This window comes from Podarcis liolepis (genome assembly GCF_965112155.1).
Source record: "Podarcis liolepis genome assembly, chromosome: 2".
NCBI classification, from domain to species: Eukaryota; Metazoa; Chordata; class Lepidosauria; order Squamata; family Lacertidae; genus Podarcis; species Podarcis liolepis.
Genome location: NC_139555.1, coordinates 18,021,874 through 18,033,879, shown reverse-complemented (window position 1 = coordinate 18,033,879; position 12,006 = coordinate 18,021,874).

The window sequence follows — 12,006 nt, the reverse complement described above, 5'->3', positions numbered from 1 at the left end:
TAATCAACCAGCCTTTATTTCCTCCTAAACCCAGGTGCACTGAGCTGTGAAGATCAGTCTTTTTTTTAAAAAAAAAGGTTTTTTTAAGAAAAGAAGAGGAAGAAAAAAGAAAAAACGCTTTACATCACACCAGTGCGTTCACAAAAGAATAATCAACAGTTTGCATAAATCCTCAGATAGAACAGGCCGATCGTTGAACTGACTCTTCCCCTCTGGAGAATTACGTACCCGCTCAGATCCTCATTTAGTGTGCTAATGAATTCGCCACTGTGACTGGCTGCTTTGAAAATAGACAGAGGAGGAAGGAGAGGTACATGGATTGGGGTGTGTGAAGAGAGATCTAAATTATCTGGCTTTCACCTGATGCAGAGATCTGATGGTGGGACAAGTAGGGATTGCAAAGCTGAGTCCTTCTTCTCCATTTGGCCTTTGAAACGTTGGTTGAAACATTTGCTCAGTGGGGAATGAAAGATGTTTTGTTTTGTTTTGCTTCTACGTGTATGAATTTGTTCCCTACCACCATCCTTTCCTCCTTCCTACGATCAGTTGCCAGCACTGCTTTATAAATTGCAAAGAAAGAATAGGCGGGCTGGATGGAACTGGATTGTACTACTTCAGGCTTCAAGTGTGTAGGTCCTACCCTTGTTATACTATGCTAGTTAGTTAGTTATTTTTATTTCACACTATTTTTACACCACTGATTTAAAAGGAAAGAAACAAAGAAGAAACTCTGTGTGGTTGGTATAAATTGGCACGAATACAGAAAGCACCAATAAAATGCTAACACAAGTAGACAAAATAAAATTATCAAAATAAAATCAATGGCATTTATTGTATGGATATGTAACAAATTACATGAATTATTGCATGAATAATGAAATTGCATATCAAGGTTATGTTGCTGGAACAGAAAAGTTTGCTGTGTTTTGCTTGATAGTTGAGCCAATCGCGACATGGGGGTCATTCATAAATACAGTCCAATACCTGCAGTCTTATATGGCAACACCCAGAACTCTGCCATCCCTTTCTCTGTAACTCTACAGGTGCTGAGGCAGAGCTTGGGAACTTTCTCTAGTCTGAAGACAACATTTCCTTGTGGCAACCTTCCAAGAGTCATGTAATGGTGGTGAGTGTGGTGGACGTGGGTTTGGTCTCACACCCCACACCCCATCCTCCATCAAGGCAAGCAAGAGGTTTTATCACTGTTCAAGGACACATTCAGGTTAGGTAAAATCACTAGAGGAGTGTGTCTTGCCAAATGCAAGGTGGTTCTTTAAAAATGAGATTCAGAAGTAATACAAAACACAAGTGAGTGAGAAGATTAAAGATTTTATTCTAAACAGCAAGCAATATATACATACTAAGCAGGCACTTCAGTCTGCCACTTGGAAGCCCTCGAGAAGCAGTGAAGTGACTCTCCCAGGTAGCCTCAGTTTGCACAGCCCTGTGGCCATCAGTCCGTGCACGAGCTTCTCCCAAAAAACTCTGCCCAAAGCCATCTGATTTATAGCTAGCTAGCCTGTGTGGCTTGCCTGACTGGTTACGAACAGATCATTCATTAGTGGCTACGTGCAGATTATTCATTAGCCACCACCTCCCAGTGCCTCACTTTCTCAAAACAATGTCCAGCATCAAAGAAGGTACCTAGCACTATCACTTCCTCCCAATTTATTAAGACATTGAAGGCTGTTCTCATGCCATCAAAGAACTTAACAAGAGACAAGGAGGGGAAGGAATAGAAGCAGGAAGGGCAACCATGTTAGTGTCAGGAGCTACTCTTGAGTAGGACCCTGGCAGAGACACATGCCCCAATGGCATGCTATCTCCCTCCTGGTAGTTCGCTTGGGGGCTTCAAAAGCTTCCTTCTGCCCGAACATCACAGCGACCAATGCCAACAGACACCAGCACACTTAGGGATCCACAGAGTCTGTGCAGTTCGCGTGACAAACCTCAGCAACTCAGCATTTTGGCTAATCTACTTTATTTACATATAAACACACACGGAGCACTGCAACATGGCTCCCTCTCTCTCTAGCATCAGACAGCAAAGAGAAAAAGAACAAAGGATAATAGTCCCACTTCACGGAACACAGTAACACAAACAACCTGTCTCCATCACTTCCCACTCTGTGGAGTCAAAACATATACCATCATGGGAAAGACAACAATCCTATGACTGCAATCACGGAGCAGGAATTCTAACATCTAGATCGGTAACTTCTCAATGTACAATTTATCTTCTGAATTGATTGCCCATGCAGAGGGTGCAGAGCATGGCTGGTGAGAGGAGTATATGGCCTGGGAAAGCATGGCTCCATCAGAATGAAAACACAAAAAGAATCAAGGGAGCAAAGACACAGGAACTGTGGCAAGGTAATAACAACCATGGATAAAAATGGAACGCCATTGATGGAGGAGGGCTGCTTCAAACAGGGAACTGCCAACATCCCTCCAAATAGAAGTTTGTTAAAAAGGACATATGCTCCCCCAGTAGAGAGAAAACTCAAGTCTAGTTTGGCTCTGGGAAATAGACTTAAGAGGGTTTGATGGATGGAAGAGAGACCTAAGAGGAAGAACTGTGGAAGAGACAATGAAGATGACAATGGACAAGAGGGGAGGGGACAGAAGAGACATTATGATAGCCGAGACACAGGAGGGCTTGTGTGTTGCTTGGCAGGATGATAACTGAGAAGATGGGTGAATTCAACCAGCTAAAGAGAAGAGTGAATTTAAACTAACCAGCTGGATCATAGGCTGCAAGTCTCTAGCTGGATTAGTTTTAAGGCCAGATCCATTGTTTGCCCTGAGGCAGACCTTGAAGTTGGAGTTCCATAAAGCCTGGCCGTGAAATGTTCCATTTAGAGATGATCATTTGATCTGTCTCTGGAGATCTGTTAGACGTTGATCTACACAAAATAAACAAGCCACCACAAACAAGAAAATCAAACTAAAGGAGGAGTCTTTCCTGGTACCTTGATTCTCCTCACATAGTTTAACCATGATTGACATTTCTATTAGCTCTGTAGGCAAAGCTCCCCAAAAAGATACCATTTCTAAATGCCATGACTTATTGTCCGTTTTCTCCTTTCATGTGTATTAACTATCTGTTTTTGCACATCATTTCAAGTTTGGTCAAAACAACAAGCACAGCCTGAATGCTAAAAAGTCACCTTATTTTATCATTTATAGCAGGCACTTTAGTGAGCATTTCTTATGTTGCAAAGCATTTGCGTATTTCTTTGCCCACAGCAAATGGCTATCTCTTCATGCTTCTGGAAGGTCTTCTTCTTTTCCACCTCCACCTCACTGCGCTCTAGTTGCAAGGTAGCTTTGCAACTGGCAGTGGGTAAGGAAGCTGGGTTCAGACATGGCTGGAAGTGACTGGATGCAATAGCCTCATGCCAATAGGAACAGACCAGGGGATGAATTCGGGGTTGTGCTATGACGAATATTCCATCAGCACAATATCAGCTTGCCACGTGGAATGATCTCTAGTCTCCTGTCCCTGCATCTTGTTTTGGAGTTTCTCCTGACCACCACCACCCCTTGAGCCAATGGGGAGCACAGGGGGGAAAGGGGATTGTTCCATCTGGTAAGCTGATGGGATTCATTTGGTGAACTCTGTATATTTCCCCACTTTCCCAGCACTTTTGAATAGTTTAGCACTCGTTTGCCTGTTCTTACTGAAGCAACATGAGCATAAGAACATAAAATGATCCTTGCTGGATCATGCCGTTACAACAGCTCTCTTCCCAGTTCTGATTCCCAGCAACTGGACCACTACCTTTGACAGTGGAAGTAGAGCTTATTCTTCTTGGCAATCACTTGTAGCCAAGTAAGATTATCTTTCATAAACACGATTTTGACAGCAAGTCCGTAAGTGACTGTGGAAGCCAATTCTGTATCCATACGCCCTTCCACAGTGGGGACATAGGCTTCTGGGTGCAGTTGATCATGATGAGGGTTTGCCAAGCGTGTCTTCCTCTTATCACATTTCTCCCTTTCATCCTGAGTTCGAGCATCTTCAAAGCCTGTGACACCTTTGGTAAAGGCTGTTCTCCAACTGGAGCACTCTCAGGCCAGTGTTTCCCAGGTATTGGTGTTTATACTACATTTTTTAGCCTTGAGAAAGTCTTTAAACCTCTTTTGTTGACCACCAGCATTACGCTTTCCATTTTAAAGTTTGGAATAGAGTAGTTGCTTTGGAAGAGAATCATCAGGCATTCACACAACATGACCAGTACAACAAAGTTGATATTGAAGAATCATCGCTTCGACACTGGTGATCTTTGCTGCTTCCAGTACACTGGCATTAGTTTGCCTGTCTTCCCAAGTGATGTGTAAAAATTTTCAGAGACACCATTGATGGAATCTTTCAAGGAGTTGGTGTTTATAAGTCTACCATGTTTCACAAGCACACAGTAAAGCTGGTAGTACAATAGCTTTGTAAACAAGCATTTTGGTTTCCCTGCAAAACAAAAAGTAGAAGTACAGCAAGGCCGGCATGACTGGGAGCCATTGATAGCCTTATAGCCTGGCTGCTTTCTGGGGGAGCAAGGAGGAATTTCTCCATTCTAGATACATACTGGCCAAGAAAACAAGGTTCTTCCCCTCACCTACCCCAATGCAGAGTGCAGAATTCATGACACACTGATTTTAGGATTGGAAAAAATCCAGTCTACATCTGCATTGGGAATTTTTTTAAAGATGTTTTATTGCTTTGTTGCTTGCTGCCCTGGGATCCTTTTGGGAGGAAGGGCAGGATATAAATTTAATAAATAAGTAAATGATAAATTGAGAGAGATCAAAATTGACAGATTTATCCAAGGTGACACACTATCTCAAATTGTTCTTTCATTATCGCAGGGTTTTCATTTACAAGCAAAATATTTTATGGAGAAGCCTTATTTCTTGTCTTTATTTCCCCAGTACAATGATTATTGGCAGAAAGATAGTGATAAAAATGTAATTAATTCAAGGAGGACTACATTCTCCCAGTATCTTTTGGACTCAACTTTTTCAATTAACTCTTTGCAAAATAAAAAAAGGAAACTCAGTAGGATCCCACCCCTTAGGATATGTTAGGTGATAAAAATCAACCATGTCAAGAATTTTAACAGCTTACTGAAATACTTCCCCCCCAACCCCGCCCCCCCAAAAAAATCCACTTTCCTTCTGAGGACAATAAGTTCAGCATTCAATTTTGCTTCAGTTAAGCATCCTTAGAACAAGAAGGCTTTCTTGTCTTCTGCCTCAAAAGAGTTTTGCTAGGTTGTTTTAGTTCCTATTTTAAGGTTAGGCTTTCATCACAACACATGCCTGCTCTCCTTCCCTTACTATTCCATATTCTACCTACACATTCATGGACTGCAAGAAGATCAAACCTATCCATTCTGAAGGAAATCAGCCCTGAGTGCTCACTGGAAGGACAGATGCTGAAGCTGAGGCTCCAATACTTTGGCTACCTCACGAGAAGAGAAGTCTCCCTGGAAAAGACCCTGATGTTGGGAAAGATCACACAAGGAAAAGGGGACGACAGAGGATGAAATGGTTGGACAGTGTTATCGAAGCTACAAACATGAGTTTGACCAAACTGTGGGAGGCAGTGGAAGACAGGAGTGCCTGGCGTGCTCTGGTCCATGGGGTCACGGAGAGTCGGACACGACTAAATGACTAAACAACAACAACCTACACATTCTCTGTCTTCTCCTCCAGTCTTTTCTGTTTCTTTGCACAGCATCCCTTATCCATTTCCTTCTATCTCTTCCTTACCTACTGCTGTCATAAGCGGAGCAAGTTCCCTACAATGTCAGGCAATCTTGGAACCATCTAAACCATCTAAACTGGAAGTTCTTCACAAGGTGCAAATCATCTGCTGAAAAAGGAGCCAGTTAGGTCCCCTTGGTTAAGGCTCATAAAAACAAGCAAGTATCCACCCCATTTATTTTTTAAAATTTATCTTGAATATTCCAACACTGATGCAGCAATCAACACCTAAGGCTGCCTTTGAGTTATATCAGATCATCAATGCGATCTAAGGAGCCTCCACATATTTTAAAAGTTAGTGTGAGCTTCCTCTTATTTCTTGACTGTACTTCCCAGTTTTCTCCAATAATGTTGTCCTTCTCTCTCAGATTTGTGCCTAGTATAGCACTCATACACCCCATGCTCTGTGCTTGCAATTGTCAGCTCCTCTATATTTTCAGCAGACAACAACAAACACACAAGGGAGAAGATATTTGTTGATATCATTCTGCCAGGCAGGCAATTAAACCAGAACCAGATCACACCTGTCACCAGCAGAGACCATGGATCTTCTCAGAATGATTGGTGACATTGATTGAAAGCTCCAGACACGTAAATACATTCGGGATATTTTACCTAACAAGGGATACATTAAGTAAGCTAGCAGGTGGTCCTGCATTTGTTGAGATACCCTCGCAAAAGGTCTGTTCTAGTAGCCATTAAGTCAGCCAAGCAATTATGTGACTGTGGCTATCATCGGATGGAACCTTATATATGCATGTAATTACTTTTTGTGTGTACACAATTTTGATTAGGGACGTGTCGGTTTGTACTTTCTGTCCTGCAGCTCGGAGTGTTGGTCAAATGAGACAGAATGTTGAAAATCCCTGCATTATTTATTGTGCTGTTGGTTTGGAATAACTTTCAGCTCCCTGAATTTGCTTGGGAGAGAGGGAGAGGTGAGTTAGGCCTACTTAGAGGGTTCTTGGTAGGATTGGTTCAAGTTCCCAGAGCAACCTTTCTCTCTGGGCTTGCTCAATAACTTCTGTAGTCCCTAACCGGCAAACATCTGGGCACACCATCTGAGCACACTGTGATCACAAAAACTGTACATGTTATGAAATGGTATGATATAGAACAAGACTGAGGAACCTGTAGCCCTCCAAATGTTGGTTGACCAACTCCCATCAGCCCTAACCAACATGGCCAATTTTTAGGGATGGTGAGAGATATAGGTTTGGCCCTGTATACCTGAAGGAGCATCTCCACCACCATTGTCCTGCCCGGACACTGAGGGCCTTCTGATGGTTCCGTCATTGTGAGAGGTGAGGTACAGGGAACCAGGCAGAGGGACCTTTCAGTAGTTATGTCCGCCCTGTGGAGACCCTCCCAGCAGCTGTCAAACAGATAAACAGCTATGTGATTTTTTAAAAGACAACAGGTAGCCCTGTTCAGCGAAGTTTTTGGTGTGTGCTGTGTTGTATTTTTCTTTTCTTTTTCTTGTTGGAATCTGCCCAGAGTAGATGGGGCAACCCAGTTAGATGGGTGACACATAAACAATAAATAATAATTGTGGTTGTTCAACAACATCTGGAGAAGCCAAGGTTTTCCTTCCATTTTCTAACTTGACTTTAAAGTCTGATGACATGCAACAGAGTAGACAGGGAAGCCTGCTCTCCAAGGTAGCCATTAGAACCTTTCCACAAGGAAAGAGAAGAAATCAATTTTGTACAAACAGCATTTGCTCTTGAGAGAAGAGACTGATAAAAATAAAAAAGTTAGTGAGCTCAGAACCTTTTGGATACAAGGGCTTCGACTAATGCTCCTTGGAGAATAGAGTTATTTTAATTATTATTTTTCTCCAAAATGGTTACTTTAATTAACCTCCATGCTGCCTGAAGGGATCTTGCTCCCCTGACAGTGCGCTTGAGGTTAAGCGTCCTTTTAAACAACCATCTCACACGCTCTCCTCTCAGAAACCCACTCCTTGAAAATTAGATCCTATCGAACAAATCTGCTTAGCAATGTTATGCCTTGCGTTAGATTCTCGCATCACTTAGGGCTTAATCAAGAGATACATTTTGTCTCACTGGTTCTACAAGCAATTGCTCCAAGCCAAAATCGCTTACTGTTTCCACTTGTTCTTGCCACCGTTTCACACATGGAGCTGATGCGGATGCACATCGCAATGATCAGCTGGTACTTAGTGCACAACTTATAAGGAGCGAAAAGAAATATGAATTGCCATCCCAGAGCCATAATTAAATGGAATAAATCAGGACTTGAGCTAGAACTAGACTGGAACCTCTCTTTTCATCATGACTGGAGCTTTTATTTACCCCAGACACGGGGGAACGGTAGCTCTCCACCAGCAAGAAAGGCGAGGTCTAGTTCATGTTTCATTTCTCCTTTGCAGATAGGTCTGTAAATCTTAAAAAATGTGGGCCTAGTTTTAAAGCAGTTCCTTGTGTCTTCTTGACTCTTTATTTTCATCTCCAGTTGTAATGTATTATCCACTTTTGCTGCTTGCCTCCCCCCCCCCTTTTCCTTTTCCCATATTTCAGACCACCACCACCAAAATATTTGTCAGGGGAAGTGATAAAATTGTCAGGAGCTCAACTTGAATAGGACCCTGGTAGAGTCACATGCCCAACTGGCATGTTCTCTCCCTCCTGGACATTCGTTCGGGAGCTTCAAAAGGTTTCTTCAGGCCGAACATCACAGCGACCGATGCCAACAGACATCGGCACACTTAGGGATCTGCAGGGTCTTCGCAGTTTGTGTAACAGACCTCAGCAACCCAGCATTTTGGCTAATCTACTTTATTTACATATAAACACACACGAAGCGCTGTGACATGGCTCCCTCTCTCTCTCTAGCATCAGACAGCAAAGAAAGAGAACAAAGGACAATAGTCCCACTTCACAGAACATAGTAACACAAACATCCTGTCCCCGTCACTTCCCACTTTGTGGAGTCAAAACATACACCGTCATGTGAAAGACAACAACCCCATGACTGCAATCACGGAGCAGGAATTCTAACAAAAACGTCCTTTCTTGTTTGGGGATTGCAACCCATAAAAGGGATGTGCATTCATCTAGTAACAAACGGTGGGCAGGGACGGAATTGAACTGAATGCCAAAAGCAATGAGTGGGTGCAATGGAGGATAACATGGTGGGCATAGCAATATTGACCTCCCTACAGCTGAGATGCTGCTGCTTACTGGGAGAGGGAGGAGAGAGCCAGTGGGCTGCATTATTAAGTGCACTGGTGGAGTCAACACCCCACCATGACACCTGGTACTGAGGGCATATAGTTAAAACAGTGAATGGATATGAATGGAGCTCATGCTGAGTGGCAGGCCTACATTTTGGGGTCCCTGAAGCTTGAACTGTTATGGGGGGGCCCTTTGCAACCAGCAAAGAGGTCTGGGTAACCACTGTTGTCTTCTTCAATGGGTTTGTTCCATGACACATCACCAAACCTTTACAACATCTTTGCTACTGACACTCAAACTTTGGGATTGTTGAAATATATGCAACCCAAAATCAATCAATCCGAGTTGTGCAACTCAGATTGGGTCTACTAGACCTGTAATATTTAAGCAGTGTGGACTAAAGCCACTTCTGGGACCCATTCAGGATTAGGGGCACCAAAGCTTATGCTTCGTTAGTTTCATAGTAGATCTGCCCCTGCTCATTTTGTAATCCAATTTCTACACATTTGACACTCAATGGGAGCTTGACACCTTTGGAGCCAGCAGAGGCCCAGTCTATGCCTCAGTGTGTCACCCTTTCCAGCCTGACTTACTCTGTCCTTTCCATAGATCTTAGATCTAGTGACAGCTGCATTCCTTTCATCTTTACTGTTCTGTCAGATTTATGAGATATCTGTCTCTCAACTTAGTTATGTGCTCATCGATAAAAAGGACGGTGATTACTTTTCTCTCTCTCAAGAGCTCAATGGGAGTCATTCACACATTAGGGATGGGGGCGGAACTCATTCAGCCTGCTTTTCACAGCTGACCAGCCCCCACCGACACTCCCAAACTTGCTTGCAGGTTGGAATGCAACTCTGTGTAAAAGATGCAAACAAAATGCATATTTTGCAGGCCAACGCATTGAAAAGTGTGTATTTGATGTAAAAGGTCTGTGTGATGTGTATACAGCTGGATAGAACAGAATGGCTTTTCAGTCCATCCTTATGGGAGGAAATTAAAGGGTGAGGTGTCCAAGTTGGCGACAAAAACTAATTACTTCCCCAGACACAAGTGAAACCACGGACTTTCCTGTGAGAACCAACAGGAAGATAATAACAGATAATAGCTCTGTGGGAGCATGAAAGAGAATCATTGCTACCACCACCACCCTAGGGACTCCTGTCTTGCTGATCTTTGGGTATGTGCATGCATTAGAACATTAGAAGCCCAGGATGACAAAGAAGCACCATTATGTCCTCCTTGAGCATAATATGCCTTAAGGACATATCACCCACTGAAGAATTTACTTCCAGTTTATTCAATACGATGTCCCTCAAAGATTCTAGGGAGCTATAGCTTGCTGAGGATTGTACGACTTTCCTGCCAGGGATCCCTGGTGCTCCCCACATGACTACTGTTCCCAGAGTTCTTTGGGGGAAAGGAATGGCTGTTCAGCCAGTGCTCAAACTCATCTGCATCATTGTTGAGCTGTTACTCAACAATACTGTGTTTTAAGCACCGCTACATTTCACCCTAGGGACATGGGTGGCGCTGTGGACTAAACCACAGTGCCTAGGGCTTGCCAATCGGAAAGTTGGCAGTTCGAATCCCTGCGACAGGGTGAGCTCCCGTTGTTCGGTCCCAGCTCCTGCCCACCTAGCAGTTCAAAAGCATGTCAAGTGCAAGTAGATGAATAGGTACCACTCCAGCGGGAAGGTAAATGGCATTTCCGTGCACTGCTCTGGTTCGCCAGAAGTGGCTTAGTCATGCTGGCCACATGACTTGGAAGCTGTCTGTGGACAAACACCAGCTTCCTCAGCCAATAGAGCGAGATGAGCTCGCAAGCCCAGAATCATCTGCGACTGCTCAGGGGCACCTTTACCTTTACCTTTACATTTCACCCTGCTTTAAATGCCTTTGTGTGTATATAATTTCTCCTTTGACACTTGAGTTGTTCCCCCTTTATCTCTTTGGAAGTGGTTTCCTTCATTTGAAGTCCTCCCTGAGTATCTCAAGCAGTCACTCCAGGGAGCCCTCTTTAATTGTAGGCTTCAGGTGCTCCCTCTCTTGTCCTTCTCCCACCTCCCAAAACATGATGCTGTGTTCTTGAAACACACTTCGCTCTCAGGATTTGACTCCTGAATTTGGTACCCAGAGAGTTAATGTGAAAACTCAAGGCAGTAAATTCAGCTCCAGGCAAACCCCCTCGTGGATAGTGAGCGGTGCTTTTCATTTCTAAATCTCGCTTCTCTACACCCGCAGGAAATAAAGTATGAGAAATAGGGGCACGATGAATCATTTATGGTGTTTCCCTTGCATGCAAAATCACACTTCCCAGATATTTGATCGGTGTGGCCATTACAGTTTTGTCTCCTATTTGAGATAACAGGATTGGGTCAAGAAAGGGGCAAACTTTTTGCTATACACTGAAGGAGGAGAGAGAGAGAGAGAGAGAGAGGCTGGCCAAAGAAATTGCGGTGGAAGGGTGCAAACACTATTGTACTTTGAACAATTGTCATCTTAGCTGGTTCCAGGCAAAGTCTCAAAGCCATTCCCTTTAATCAAGGACTCAAGGGAAGTTGTAGCCCTGAGTAAGAGAGACATCCAGACTGTGCATGCCATGTACACGCACAAAGAGCATATCCTTCAACTGTAGCTAATCTAAACCCCAGTGGCACACATCTTCCCCCTGAGGTATTGAACTTGTTGGGATGGTCAATGTCACCCTTGCAAACCTGCCACCTGAGACCTTGCACCTTGAGATACTAGGGCCTCACATAAGCAAAGCATGAGATCTACCTCTGAGCTAAGACAGGGAGGACAGGACTCCTCACAAATATTTCTAAAGCTAATGTAAGCTCCCTGCATTGCTGTATTTCTGGACTGTACTTTCTGTTGGACTTGCATTTGACCGAGCTCCTCCGGAATCGCCTCCGACGTGATTAATGACCTGAGCCTCTGATAAGGCTCCAAGCACGTTCCCCATTCAGCAGAGTTTCAAAGCAGCAGAAGTGACGAGAAGTTTAAGCTGCATGGCTAAAGAGTTTTATTACTAAGC